Raw genomic sequence first — 16567 nt, forward strand, 5'->3', positions numbered from 1 at the left:
TTAAAAGCTGTTTTATAATGGAAAAAGTGGGCCTCATGTTTAGAAACCAAAAGTCACCAAACCAAGCATATTTATTATTTAAAGTATAGCTAAACAATGAAGTATTTGTGAACAGACCCTCTTATGCTCACTGCTTTTGTGAGGAATTCAAATAGGAGTTGCTCTTGGAATCCACTGGAAGTATGAGAAAGAATTCTAACTTCACGAGCATCTTTTCAACAGAAGATACAAGTCAAACTTTTATATTATAGGTCAGAAAAAGTTTCAATTGTCCACAACAGGGTGAAAGGAGGTTTCACCAGAAACTAAGGGTTTATAAGACAATATCTTGTTGGCATTAGTTTTTTGGAAAATACTCTAAATTGTTTGAGTCTACTTTATGGTTGTAGGTCAGTTAACACTAATGAATGTGAAAGCTTTTGAAGATGAGGATCTGATCCCAAAATAGAAATCTGAGTATCTTCACTGGAGTCAGAGTCATAACTAAAAAGCAAATTCACTCTGTGACCTTGAGACTGATTATTTACCCCTGGAGTTGTGCATTTTACCAACATATAAAACAAAAAATCATTGAACTAGATAACTCTTAGAGTCTTTCCTAGAACTAACATATATGACTATTTGATTTTACTTTATTATATGAAAAGGAAAAGTGACTTTGAGCAATGTTAAGAAGGGAAAATAATATCATAACAGATATTGTTTACTAAGAATCTGGGCTGAGAAAAAAATCTCATCCAGCAGTTGACATTTTTGGACTATTGTAATTCAATGGGTAATTTAATCTGCTACCTGGCAAACTCAGTTCCATCTAAAGTGCTGAAATGAACAGGGTGAAGTTTTTACTGCAGTTTTAAAATAAATTATTTTGAATAACTTAAACTAGTAAGGAGAATGTAAAGAAAGGTTTTATTTAAAAACCCTCTACTACCCCCAACTGTGCTGCAGGAAAAACGAAATTGAAGAATCTGATCTGCAATTGCTGTTAATATAATACATGAATATTTTCAGAATAATAGACTCATTCAGAGAAAATGATAACAGCATTGTCTGTGATGGTTTTTAACATAAGAAAATCACATTTTAGAAAATTTGGAAGCTATACCTTAGAAAGAAGAATATATGCCAAGAAACTCACTATTCAGGTGCTTAATATAATATAAATTATTATTATTATTATTATATAATTATTATTAAAATAAGATTATGTCATTTGTTTTTCTACTATATTTACATATAAATATATGTATATAATGCTTGGTGATGACTTTTAATGTGATAAAATATTTCTTAAACAAAATTAATTTGGTTTTTAAATCTGACAATAAAATTTTACATACTTTGTCCTTTGTTTCTGAGAAGAATCAAGTGATTTTTGAGTTTGAGAAAGTGACAACAATCCATTTCAAGCACCTGAAGAAAGTTGATATAGAAATGGTTACTTTTTTTTTTTTTTGCTAGTAATGGAAATATTTAAGGCAGGATTGAAGTAAAATTAGAAATTACAATAAAGTAGGAAATGATTAATGGATATTGTTCTTGGTAAATAATGGATCATTATCTTTTAATGAAAGAGGCTAGAAACACCTGGGATCCCCATTTGGTAGTAAACTTATTTGCAGAGAGGAATGATTTGCCTAAACTTTGATAGGGAGTTAATAATAGACCAGAGACTCAAAAACCAAGTTCCTTGAATCCCTACCCAAGTCTTCAGTCTGTTTAAGAAAAACTTCATAACTTAAATTTTTAATTTAAATTGCATACAATCGTGTTTTAAGCTGTGGTAGATTGTCTAGTAAGAGTGAAGGATAGTAATATGTTTCTTCATTAATAATGCTAAATCTTCTGCTTTGAGTAACTCTTATATGTAAATAGAAAATGTTGACACCTGAACTTCCCTGGCGGTCCAGTGGTTAAGACTCCGTGCTTCCAATTCAGGGGACGCGGGTTCGATCCCTGGTGGGGGAACTAAGGTCCCACACAACACATGGAACAGCCAAAAAATAAAAACAATAATAAAAAAATAAAAAGAAAATGTAGCCACGTATATAATAGGATTTACAAGGGGTCAAAGGCCCTTCCCAAATGCACTCTCTCCGTGACTTACATAAAACCTGATCTTACCAGTAGCTCATGTTTTCAAGACCAGCATTGTGTAAATGCAATAGCTTGTATAAGTACAAAATTAATTTGTAAATAATATTGATAGAGATGATTATCACATTAATTAACCTCATAGAGCAGAACCTTAAGGAATAATACAGGGGAAGGTGGATGGTAAGATTATCTCTGGGAAATGCCTGCCATACCAGATTCTATCAGGTGTACTCTTATATTAACAATATAAGAAACACCAGAAGAATTATTTCCCACTAATCTATTATTGGTGCTTGAATTTTCATACTTAAATATTAATTCATTTTAGAGAAACAAAGATATTTTCCTGTAAGCTTCTTTTATGGATTTATAATAGGAATAAATGGACCTAGAAATTAAATTGAAATAGAACTGAAATGTAACTCTGTATCTGCTACTAACTCACACTAAATATTTACAAGTTGCCTGAATTCTTTGAAAATCAGTTTTCTATTATATATAATGGGAAAGATAATAATATCTAATTTATCTAGCTATTATTAGGAGTAAATATGATAATGTATATAAGGTACCTAATTACTGTAACAGCATTGCCAGACAATGTGCATGGATCTCTTCCAGTCCTTTTTAGATAAGCACAATTATTATTTCTATTTCACAAATTAGTAAACTGAGGGTAAATACATTTTTTACATGACACAGCTAATAAATGACAAAACCTAGAAATAGAACCATGTCCGTCTGAATCCAAAGTTTTGATGCATTTAATCTCTCTGTTATATTCCTTCTCATAGAGTGTGATAGGTAATTTTATGTGTCAACTTTAGTGTACTAAGGCATGCCCAGTTTCTAAGTGCATCTGTGAGGGTGTCTCCAAAAGAGATTAGCATTTGAATCTGGAGACTAATAAAGACAATTTGCTCTCACCAAGAAGGGTGGGGATCATCTAAACAGTTGAGGGCTTGAATAGAAGAAAAATGCGGAGGAAGGGCAAATTCACCCTCTCTGCTTCAGCTGCCATATCCATCTTCTGCCCTTGGATGTTGGTGGTACTCCTGGACCTTGGGCTTTCTGACTCAGATTGACACCCTAATCCTCAGACCTTTCCTTTTGGACTTAATTACATCACTGGTTCTCTGGCTTATAGACAGCAGATCATGGGACTTCTTGACCTCCATAACTATGAGAACCAATTCCTATAACAAATATAACAGGCCCCACTCTCTTTCCCTCTCTCTCTCTCTCTCTCTCTCTCTCTCTACTTCTGTAGAAAAGAATTCCTTGCTCTGACATGAATGGCAATCCTTTATAATTATTAAGCGGAGAAAGAGGCTTAATTCTTATTGACTAGGAAGAAAATTTTAGCAATGTTCAAACTTTGCAAAAAGTCATCTTGCCCTTTCACCATTCATAACATTTTTTAAACTGGATTTAATTCAGATAAACAATTTGGCTTTACAAAAATAGACTTTCAATATCTAAATAGATACACACAGACCTTATCAGACTTAAATAAGGAATGTAGCTCCAAGAAGATGGTAAGTGTTACAACTGTGAATATGACTACAGAAATGTAACTGATACATAGAAAAAAAGAGAACAACTACAGTCCCAGCCAGATAGCTTAAAAATGCCTCTGCTAGGGCTTCCCTGGTGGTGCAGTGGTTGGGAACCCTCCTGCAGGGGACGTGGGTTCGTGCCCCAGTCGAGGAAGATCCCACAAGCCCCGGAGCGGCTGAGCCCCTGAGCCATGGCCGCTGAGCCTGCGCGTCCAGAGCCTGTGCTCCGCAACGGGAGAGACCACAGCAGTGAGAGGCCCGCATACCGCAAAAAAAAAAAAAAAAAAAAAAAAAAAAAAAAAGCCTCTGCTAAGTTTGGTTATTAAACTGAGTAGTATATAAGACAAATTGAGAATCACATAGTGGTAGAGAAAGACATAAGATTTGTATGAATATCTAAGGGCTCTGACTGTAAAACCTAAACCAAGAATAGGATAAGCCCCGTGAAAAAATGATGAAGGGAACAAAGGGAACCTTTGAAAGGAGGTAAATTAATAAAAATGAGTATAGGAACACTATTTGAAGGATATAGTATGATATTAGCATATGCCAAAATTTTATTTGAATGATTTGGATACAGGAGGTAAACAAATGAAACACACATGGAAAGGGTTTACTCATTAGTGAACAGGTACCGTACATCAGGGGTTTTATATTATATATATTGAATATATATAATTTAATATATATTATATGTACACATAATCTATGTTGTGTATACATATATGTGTGTGTGTATATATATATATATATATATATATATATCTCACAAAAATCTTGGAGGATATTATTATTTTCATCTAGGAGACAGGAATTCAAATCACTTAATTTTCCAGGTCACATATTTCGGAGATGCAAGAATTGACCCTGAACCCATTTTCTTTTTTTTTTTTCTGTTTTTACATGTTAAGGGATCTAATTATTTATGTTAAATTGATTTTTTTTAAAATACATTTATTTATTTATTTTTGGCTGCATTGGGTCTTCATTACTGCACACCGGCTTTCTCTAGTTGCAGCGAGCAGGGGCTACTCTTCGTTGTGGTGCACAGGCTTCTTATTTTGGTGGCTTCTCTTGTGGAGTATGGTCTCTAGGCACACAGGCTTCAGTAGTTGTGGCATGTAGGCTCAGTAGTTATGGTTCACAGCCTCTAGAGCGCAGACTCAGTAGTTGTAGCACACGGGCTTAGTTGCTCTGCGGCACGTGGGATCTTCCCGGACTAGGGCTCAAACCTGTGACCCTTGCATTGGCAGGCGGATTCTTAACCACAGTGCCACCAGGGAAGCCCTTAAATTGATTTTTATTGGAGTATAGTTGCTTTACCATGTTGTGTTAGTTTCTGCTGTACAGCAAAGTAAATCAGTTATACATATACATATATCCACTATTTTAGATTATTTTCCCATATAGGTCATTACAGAGTATTGAGTAGAGTTCCCCTATGCTATACAGTAGGTCCTTATTAGTTATCTATTTTATATTTAGTAGTGTGTACATGTCAATCCCAATCTCCCAGTTTATCCCTCCCTCCATTTCCCCCATGGTAACCATAAGGTTTTTTTCTACATTTGTTACTCTGTTTTGTAAATAAGTTCGTTTGTACCCTTTTTTTAAGATATCACATATAAGCGATATCATATGATATTTGTCTCTCCATCTGACTTAACTTCACTCAGTATGACAATCATTTCAACTTTCAGTCTTATAATCATATATGGAACAAATCTGTCCCTCACTGGATTGAGAGCATCTTTAAAATAAAGAAGAATTACAAGGGTTTGAAACTTTAAAAAAATATATTTGCCTTATATTGTTGTAATGTAGATGTGGTTTGAAATATCAGAAAGTGGAGGAATTAATTCTGTCCTGGGGTGGGCATGAGAGAAGCCTATACAGATGAGGAAATGTCTATCAGCCTGCAAGCTCAAAATAACTGGTCTTCTCTGTTTTATCCAATGCTTTGTTCCTGGGGTTGTATCAGTGTCCTGTACATGGTAACTGCTCAACAAATATTTGTTGGTAAACTAATTTGGAACCAGTGTGCAGATAATGAACTCACTGGGTTATAAACAGTAAATGTTTTTATTTTTCAAAAAAAAGTCCCCAATTTATCCCACCCAGACCCACTTCCATCTACTTAGTTATTACCTTCTCAGTATCCTTATGGTTTTAGCCATTTCTAAATAATCTCACTGTGGTTCCTAAAAGTATTTTTTGATTGTGTTCAGAACTGTGATTTTATACACAATTCAAAATTATTTTTCTCTGTTTCCCATGGTACAAGCTACAACAGGGGTGTTATTGGGGCAAAATAAGGAAAAGGACAAAAGACACAGAGCTATCATGCTGAATGTTAGGGAGCACTTCTCGCCTTGGAGGTGATTGCTGCACTCTAATGTAATTTTTGTACCTGATGTGGATTTGGCAGTGGAGTGGTGGAAATTCGAAGAGTCCTGAAGACAAAGGGCTCACTCCTGAGCAAGCCCCTATGGCTAGCCCCACATCCTGCTGCTCCCTTACAGTCCTGCAGAGCTCCAATACTTATGTCTCTTCAGAAACTCTGTTTCCTGTTCTAAAAAGTACACTATGAATCAACAGGTCTCCTGGTTGAGCATTGTCCAACTGAGTCATACAATGAAAGCCCTCCTATTTTTCAGATACTCTTCAGTTTTAATTGTGATTCTGTTTAGATTCCCTTGGTATCCAGGAGGATGGGTACCATTATATTTGAGAAAAGGGTATGAAAAGAGAGAATAACCAGCCACTGTATTCCTACAAAAGACAGATCTGCTCTCCTTAGTAATTGGATGTGGAACTGAAGATAAGGACTGGTGCCTGAATTATCAAATCCCTATGACTATGAGATCAAATCTCCAAGGTATACCTTGGAGAGAAAGACTGATACCACCTGGTCTTGGTTTATTTGACTTAAAATGTAGGACAAATGGATCACATATCCTCAGTCCTAATACTTCCTCACAATTCCAGGCCAAGAGTAATAATTCTTTAAAAAATTCCTGCTCCAAATTACTAAAAGAATAAGCAAATTAATGTAGTATTTTTAACCATGTCAAAAAGCTGAGTAAGTTTGCCTTTGTAGAACTACACAGAGTGGGGAAGAATAATTCAGTGAGGAATTAGTAAGGAGGAAAGCAATAATTCAACTAAACTATGGTTGCATAGAGTAAGATTGTATGAATGGACTGGGTTTTAAGAACAAGCTATGCAGAATGCTAAGATTTTGGACATTATTCTGAAGCCCTTGAAAAGGCACTGGAACAGGTGAAGTTGTGGAGAGATTTTATTGTGTCTATAATCAAAATATAATACCTATATATGCATCCAAGTTAGGATGGAAGGAAGGAAGTAATTTATGTAGTGAGATGGTGTAATATTTCAGGAAAGAGCTAAAGAATTTGATGTAATCACAAAGGGAGTGGAAATTTAAAAAAATATATATTAGAAAATATATATTTAAATATATATTAGAATATATATTTAAAAAATTATATATATATAATTTATATAATTAAAAAAATATATATATATAAATTATATCAGATGTGGAGAATTTATTCCTAGTTAGGTGTGGTGGGCTGAAAGGAAAATGTTGTCTCCAGGATTCCTCTTAGAAAAAACCTGGAGTATGTAATTGTAGCTAACTAGGACAGGAAAGAACAGGTTTTATTTTAATAAATGTGAATTTGAGTTGTTTCTTTTTGTTACTTTAATATTTATGAATATGGAATGTCTTGATTCTGATAAAGGGTAACTTCATACACACTATCTCAAGTTTATGGAAGCATTCCTACACCTATGTTGAGATGTATTTTCTATAGAACAATGAAAGATGCATAGTTTGTCTTTATCTACTTTGAAAATGTAGGGGATGAATCTTCATTGTTTGTCCTTGAAAAAAGTATATTATTTCTTTGTCTCTGCTACAAGAAGTCAAAACTCAAAGGGAGATGCATTACCACAAATAACACAGGGACAAGTATCTACACTTTGAAACCACCTTTGGCAAAGCTATTTATGTAAAATGAAGTCTGATCTGCCCTGCCTATTTATTACTCTGCCAATTTTTTTTATTGCAATTCATTTCTTTCCCTGTTCTTGTTTTTTTTTTTTTTTTCATCTTGGACTTCCCACATGAATTTTTAGTGGCCTGGCCTCAAAACACCATAGAAGTAATGAAGTTTATATTTTGCTTGCAAAATCAGCACTGGAGGAAAAAAAAAAAAATCAGCACTGGAGAGAATCACTTGCTTACAAATTGACCCTGGTAAGTTCTTAAAAGCTCAACCTCACCCCAACTTTCACATGTGAAAAATTGAAGAACTCTTGTAGATAACTCAGGTTACTTATATCGGTGTGACAGGATACAGGCAGATTGTAAATAGTCAGGAGGAAGATTGTACTTGGGATTTGTTTCTTAAGATTCTCTTCATCTCTGGGTGATGGAAGTCATCACTTCATCAAACATGGAATGAACATCTTTGTTCTGAGAATTGCTGAAATCACCACTATTTCATAAACAAGGAAAAATTCATAATATTTATTATTTTTTGCTTTATTTAGTATCTGTTTTACAAATTGATCATGCCTTGAATCTCTCCAGTAAATATTGTGGGTCAATATTTACTTAGCAAGAAGTGATAGAGCCTATCAGTGAGGAAGTTATTGTTCTATTCAGAAGAGCCGGTGTTAATCCAGGAGTGGTGATAAACGTAGGCTAAGATAATGCAATATCAAGTGCTTAGTGTTAAATGGGTTAGTCAAGAAAGACATCTGAATAGAAGTTTTGGGAACCATCTTCAACAAAGGAATAGAGATGGCTTTATGTTAAAAGTTTTGATGACTATGAGACCAAGAGAACTTAAAGCCCTTTCCATAAGTCAATGTCTTCTGAAGTACACATCTTTTAAAACTAGAATTTTATGGGAAATCTCAAAGGTGCATTTACAAAATTGTGGAAACATCCAAATATTTATTTTACAAATATTTACTATATTAATTTTGCTGGCATTTAAGTTAGAATAAAATAGAATAGACATAAATACTAAAATAAAGCATATTTAGAGTCAAATCATGGTTTCCCTTTTATTTGTGATTATTTTGGATTTTTCTCTAGGCTTCAATTTCATTATCTCAAAAATGGAGGAAACAACATTTTTCTCAGGGATCTTGAGGGATTTGAGTAAGAAAATGTATACAAAGCCCTTAGTATTGTGCCTGGCACAAAGAAAATACCAATATATGTCTGTTTTTCCTAACTTCTATCTCTACATTTCAAAAGTATGATCCACAGAACAATAAGTCTATTAGATGTTTTGTGGAAAATGCTTAATTTTGTAACCTTACCCTTTGAGTGTATATTACTGACTAAAAAGACAGTTGGTATTTAATATTATTTCCTCCATGACTCTCATTTTGTAATGAGAGCAAAAAAATATAAAAAGCAAATACTTTAAATAAAAAAATAGTTATTCAACCACAAAAATGGGATTCAGAGAGTCAGTTAATTAGTTCTGAGGGTCTATCGTCTCACCTGTAAAATTCTTTCATTACCCATTGAATTAAAATTTATTGAGTGCTGATTACGTTGAAGATGTTGTGAGGTTTTGAGGGTTAAGTTGTCTAAATATATAATCTATGAATTCAAGGAGCACAGCAGGGAGGAAACAAACAGCAAAATAAGAAAAACAATCCAAATGAAAATAAAGAGATTTGGAGCTTGAAATAGGCAAAATTATAAATAGCATGCATAGCATGGTTCTATGAGACCAACATGCAGGACAGTCCTTCACCCTAGTGGGATTCAGAAAAACCTCATGGAGAAGTTGAAACATTAATTCAAAAAGGTTACTTCATCAAACTTTGTAGTCAACTACCTCACCTCTTACTTAAGGCATTTACTGATTTGTTTTCTGTCACTATATATTCATTTGGCTTGTCCTACAATTCCATAAAATTAAATGAGAAAAGTAGCTATTCTTTGTGTCTGACTACTTTCTTTCAGCATATTTTTGAGATTCATCCATATTTTTATGTATCAATAGTTTACTCTATTTTATGGCTGAGTAGTATTTCTTTGTATGACTATACCATAATTTTCCATTAACCTGATCATGAACATAAGGGTTGTTTCATATTTTCTTATTATTATGAATAAAGCTGAATAGGATAATTTGTGTATAAGTCTTGTATTGACATGTTTTCATTTCTCTTGGATAATATCCAGGAGTGGGATTGCTGGGTCATATGATAGGTTTTTATTATAAATCAGGGTTTTTCAGCCTCAGTTATATCGCCATTTGGGGCCAGATGATTACTGTGGGAGGCTGTCCCACACATTGTAGGATGTTCAGCAGCATCCTGGTCTCAACTAACCTAGATGCCAGTGGCACTCCTTGCCAGTTGGGACAACCAAAAATTACTCTAGATATTGCCAAATGTCCCTTGGGAGGCAAAATCAGCTCCCAGTTGAGAATTACTGGTTTGCTTTATAAGAAAATGTCAAATAATTTTTGAAATACTTCTGCCAATAATATATATGTAGTGTCACATCCTTAATAATAGTATTGTCAGAATTCTTAATTCTAGTCATTAAAGGATGTATATATAATGATATGCCATCAGAGTTTTAATTTGCATTTGTTTGATTTCTAATGATAATAAGCACCTTTTAAAAGTCATTTTCTTTTTTATATTCAAGTATTTTATTTTTAATGAAAATTTTACTTAGACAAGTGTGGATGAATACAGTTTTAAACATAAATCCTGCATAAACTTTACCCAGTTGCACCCAACTGTAAAGTTTACAAAAACTATAGTACAATATCACATGGAGTTTACTGGAATTGATACAGCCTACCAATCTTATCAGATTCCACCAGCTTTACTTGTACTAAACTGTGTGTGTGTGCATGCATTTAGTTTTAAACAGTTTTATAACATGTGTAAGTTTGTGTATCTACCATCACAGTCAAAACGCTAAACAGTCCCATCATCACAAGAATTCCTGTTGCCTTCCTATCTCCTGCTCCATTTCCCTAAACCCTGGGAACCACTAATCTCTTCTCCATTTCTAATATTTTCTTATCTCAAAAATGTCTTACAAATGAAACCACAAAATCTGTAAACTTTGGGACTGCCTTTTCTCATTTAGCATAATTTTCTAGAGATCCATGTGTTTTCTCTGTATCAATATTTCATTCTTTTTATATTTGTAAGTAGTATTCCTTTGCCAGTGTATCTTATTATTCACCTGTTGAAGGACATCTGCACTTTTTTCCCATTTTGGATTATTACAAATAAAGCTGCTATGAACATTTGTGTATTGACTGTTTTGTGAACATAAGTTTTCATTTTCTGGGATAAATGCCCATGAATGTAATTGCTTGTTAATATGGTAATTGCAAGTTTATCTTTATAAGAAACTGCCAAAATGTTTTACAGAGTGGCTGTACCATTTTACATTCCCATCAGCAGTATATGGGTGATACATTTTTTTCATATCCTTACAGGATATGTTGTCAATATTTTTTTATTTTAGCCACTCTGATAGATGCATAGTGATATTTCATTGTGGTTTTAATATACATTTACGCCATAGCTAATGATATCATAAATCTTTTCATGTGCTTATTTACCATTTATATGCCCTCTTCACTTCAATGTCTGTTTATGTTTTAGCCCAATTTCTTATTAAATTGCTTTTTTTCTGTTAGCTTTTGAAAGATCTTTATTATATTAGTCAGAGAACAAATATGACATATATATGTATATATATTATATATAAATTTTTAAAGGGTCTCAAATGTAAGTTGTTCACTATTGTTCATTGCACAGAACATACCCACTGGCCCATGCAAGTCCCCTCAACTTATCATTTGTTCTCACTTTCATTTTTTCCCTTTGCCCTTCAACCCTGCTACCTGCAACCTGTCCCCTTCCCAGCCTTTGTCATGGGTTAGCACCCTAGTATATTTGCAACCTTAAAAATTGGGTTTTGTATGCCTGTGTTTTTAGATTCCATAAATGACGTGCTATAATATTATATATACATATATATACATATATATATTTATTTATTTATAAAGAGATTTATTATGCGGGATTGGCTCACACAATTATGGTGACTGAGAAGTCCTATGATCTGCTGTCTGCTAGCTAGAAGTCCAGGGAAGCTAGTGGTATAGTTCCAGTTCAAGCCTGAAGGCCTAAGAACCAGAGGAGCCAATGGTGTAAATCACCTGACAACCAGGAGCACTGATTCTAAGGGCAGGTGAACATGGACATCCCAGCTAGGTCCAATTTAAATCAAACTTACCTTGATTAGCTTTAACATGTAGGTTTGGCCTATATTTATGAGCTGTGGTTCCAACTGCCATTTAATTTTCTGAACTTTTGTGGTATTATGTTGTGTGTTTGGTTTATCTGGTGCTGCTGGGGCATGTACTTCTCCTGATGTTGCTGCCTGAGACAAAGAAAGAGGTCCCCAGGCTGGACTCTGGGTGTTTTACAATTAGGGAGAGGAGTCTCAGGCCTGAGGGGATAAAGAGTCTTCCCTGGCTGGACAATTTGTGTGCTGGTATCTCTTTGCCCATGACCCTGAGATGCACCAATGTCTCTGGGCAGATGATGGAAGTCTGAGGTCCCTGGGACAAAAAGACCCATGGTATCCCAAGACCTGGCAGCTTGTTGTGGCTGAGTTTTTCTTTCAGGTTCCACTCTACCACATCACTATCTCTCTTGGGGAAATCTCAGGCATGGAGGGGAAAGAGAACATTTCCTCTGGCCACTTATTGATAGCAGGTCTACTTATAGATCCCTCTTGCAGGTGGCTGTCTGGCTCAGCTGATGTTTTCAGAAAGATACCTGTTTGGCCTTGGGGAGGAATAAGCTTCTCTGTACAACATCTGTTATTAAACTGGGGATCAGAAATGCTAGGTATGGGTTGTCCGTTTGGTTGGGTATATAAAACATCCTGTTGCTGTGTTGTCACTCCAGTCCTGAGGTCTATAGCAAGTTTGCTTCCTCTGTATCATCTTGTCTGCACTTAAAATGCCAGTTATATTTTAGAGCAATTAAAACTAAAAAAATAAATAACTTTTATTTTACACTTATTCCACTTTCAAAGTTTCATTTATTTATGTCAGGCAGAACTTCTTTCTATTTAAAAAACTTTCTTCAATATTTCTTACAGAGTTGGCTTATTGGAAGTAAACTGTCAGTTTTTATCGGAGAATTTTAAAATTTTGTCTTCATTTTTGAGATACTTCACTGGGTATAGAATTCACAGTTGACAGGGTTTTATTTGTTTGTTAGTTTACTCTTTTCCTTTTTCATTCTAAAAAGGTCACTATTTCTTTATAGACTGCATAGTTTCCAAAAAGAAGTTTCTAATACTTACCATTATACCTCTGTGTGTTAAATGGTTGTTTTCTTTATCTGTCTCATTGTCTTAATTTTTATCATATTAAATATGACATATTTGGATGTTTTGATTTGGTTTGGTATTTTTAGTCTGTTATTAATTTTTTGGAAACATTTTAACCATTATTTCTTCAAATAATTTTTTGCCCTTTCTTCTTCTGAGATTCCATTTACTTACATGTTAGCCCAATAGATATTACCACACATTTCTTCTCCCAAATATCTAAAAGCTATGTTGGGTTTTTTTTCACTTTTTCTTTTTATATTTCAGTAATTATTATTGTCCTGTCTTCAGGGTCACTTATTCTTTCATTAATTGTGTTGTGTCTATTGATGAGCCCATCAAAGTCAGACTGCCCCTGTGTTACCTTTTATTTAATTTTACCCAGCTTATCTTATGCATTGTCTACCTGTTTAGTTTGGGCCCTTAACATATTTAACATAATTATTTAAAATTTCCTGTTGTATATTTTCAACATATGTGTCATACACATAGGTTCTAATGGTCTCTTTGTTTTTTTTGTAGTTTATTTTTTTTCTTGCCTTTTCTTACATCACCTAACTTTTGGCTGAAAGAGGGACATGTTATGTAAAACAGTAGAGGCTGAGGTAAAGAGTCTTTATGTATGATGATTAATGCTGCTTGATTTCTGCTATTATTTTAGTGTTGGGGCTTATGTCAATCTAATTGAGAATTGAGCTGGCCTATTGTTGCTAGGGTAGCACAGATTTCAAATTCCTCTTGATACTTGATATTTAGGTTATAGATTGGGATTCCAGAAGTTATTTTCTCAATGTCTGTTCTGTTCAACATTTCACTTTTATTTGTTTTCCTTTCTCATTACATCTAAAAATGCATATGTCTCCTGAAACTCTCTCAATTATATTCCACAGTTATTATATCTAATTCTTATTATTCTGGAAGTAGAAATCAATGAGAGAAACTATTCTCTAATGTTCCAATTCAGCCTCAGTCTTATGCAAGCAGAGTGTCCAAGGGTCCCATGTGCAGGATCTTCAAAATTACTTTGTCCCTTCTCCATTTGTAATGGTGGGTTTAGCACCAATAAAAAAAATTATTTTTTGCTCCTTTTCTTTTTCCCCAGCATCAGATGTTACCCAGTCCCCTAAGATGACAATATTCATTATTCTTTTACTAGAGACTAAGATTTTTGTTCCATAGAGGGGAAATATGAAATGAATCTCAGCGAAGTTTCAGCAGTTTAAGCTATTCCCTTCCTGTAGCCAGCATCACAAGGGAAGATTTCTCAGGATTCTCTCCAATCTTCCTTGTGAGTGCCTAGTCAATGTCATGGAGAAAGTCAGTAAGTGATGTGAACATTCCCTAAATCTGTAATCCCCAAGGGATTTACACTTTAACATAGCCCACATTTGGCCTTTAACAATAATATAAGGCATTTCAACTCAGTTCTTACCTGCTATTTCATGTCCAGCAGCACCTGCTCAATTTAAGGAAGTATTCCTATCACTTCTCCTCCCCACAGAAGCCTGGTTCTCCCAGTTCTTGGTTTAGTTAGATGCCTTGAGAATTCAATTCTCTAATGTGTTCCAGAGAGTTATTAATTTGTACTCCATCCAGCCTTTTCCTTGTTATAAGTGTGAGAGCAATGTTTTTTTTTTAAACTTCCTACCTGTCTGAGCTAAGAATCAAAAGCTTTCCTTTTTAATTTTTGTTTAAATATTAAGTTAATAATTTAATTTTAGTGAACCAACCACTCAACCTACAAACTAGCTCATTACAAGTAACATGTATCTAATAATGTGCCCTTCCTTATCATATTTCCATCCCTTTCAGATGAGAATACTATTTAAATTATGTCTTCACAATTTTGTTACCTTTTCATTTTTAGTTTAAATGCACAAAAACAGACATACATATTTCAATTATATCTCAGGCTTGACAAAATTTTGCTTTTCTTAATTAGTTTCATTATTCTCTTATGCAAATATTGGTTCCTTGGTATTCATCTAAGATGGCTAGGTTTGTTGGCTTGGAAACCTCTATTCTCCTCTCTAGCATCAATATTGGTTTCATATGTAAGTATAAAGGAATACAATTATTCTCAAAGGAAGTCATTTAACCAATTTTCTGATGCAGTGATTGAAAGATATAGCTTATTTCATCCTGATGAGTTGCAAATATTAAGTTTCTTGGACTAGCACAAATTCAGAATACCATCAAGAATAAATTTCCTTACCCTATTTAATTATAATAAAATATTAATGATTGGTCAAATAAAATTAATCAAAACACCTTCCAAAATGCCACCTTACAGATAGCTACAATAAAATTTAAGTTATTTACACTCGAAAATGTAATCTGTAAGAGAGTGCACTTTTTTTTTTTTTGCAGTACGCGGGTCCTCTCACTGTTGTGGCCTCTCCCGTTGCGGAGCACAGGCTCAGGGGCCATGGCTCATGGGCCCAGCCGCTCCGCAGCATGTGGGATCCTCCCGGACCGGGGCACGAACCTGTGTCCCCTGCATCGGCAGGCGGACTCTCAACCACTGCGCCACCAGGGAAGCCTGAGAGTGCATTTTTTGACATCTGTTTTTAAAAAACCCCAAACAAGAAGAGTTGAATGCATTTAAGTTTACTGTAAGATAGAGCTTTCATGCTCTAGTAATGCATAAATTGATTGTGAAAAGATATTTCCCAGCATTTGCATACAAGCTAATATCAGTTTTTGAAATAATTTTGCCCTTCGAATATTTGGCAATAGTTTTATGTTCAATTTTACATTCATACACCACACACACACAATTATTTTACCAAAAAGGTTTAAATTCCAATTAAATGTTCAGTGTTAAATCCTGAATGTCATCAGAGAACTTTGCTGTTCGCCTTTCTCTGTCCATGGGGTCTTAGACAACTAAGGCTGTTAATCGAAAGTGCTGCTGTCATGTTTAGTTAAATCAAATAAAACCCAAATAAATAAAATTGGCATGACATAAGGCATTCACTCTTTAGCAAACACTAAGAAATGCAAATTTAACCTAAATCTGGGAACCATAATAAGGGAGTGGTTGATATTTCAAGCACGTACTAATGTGCAACGAAATTAGACTGAAAATATGTTAACATTGGAGAAGTGTCAAATCTCTACAATAAATTCACTTCAACTTTCTGGAGTTTCCAACTCCAGGAGGGAAATAGGAGCTCCTCTTGTGCTGTATTATGCCTAGCAAAATAAAGAAGCTTTCTTTAGTAAACCTTGAGTTCCAAAGAAATCAGTAATCAAGCCATGGCTAGCAGAGTAATTGCATTCCTCTCCCAGCCATTGTGGAGATAGCAAGATATTGATGAAACATAGAGGTAGCAAAACAGGCATCTTTGAATGATGTTGCGTGTTTCTGGAAAAAGATGATTGGTTCAGAATTGGTGAATATTTATGAACCTTAGTTTATCAGCATCACACTAGAGGTGTTTCTGCAAAGATTTATCTAAAT

The sequence above is a fragment of the Stenella coeruleoalba genome, assembly GCF_951394435.1.
Source record: "Stenella coeruleoalba genome assembly, chromosome: 13".
Lineage (NCBI taxonomy): Eukaryota > Metazoa > Chordata > Mammalia > Artiodactyla > Delphinidae > Stenella > Stenella coeruleoalba.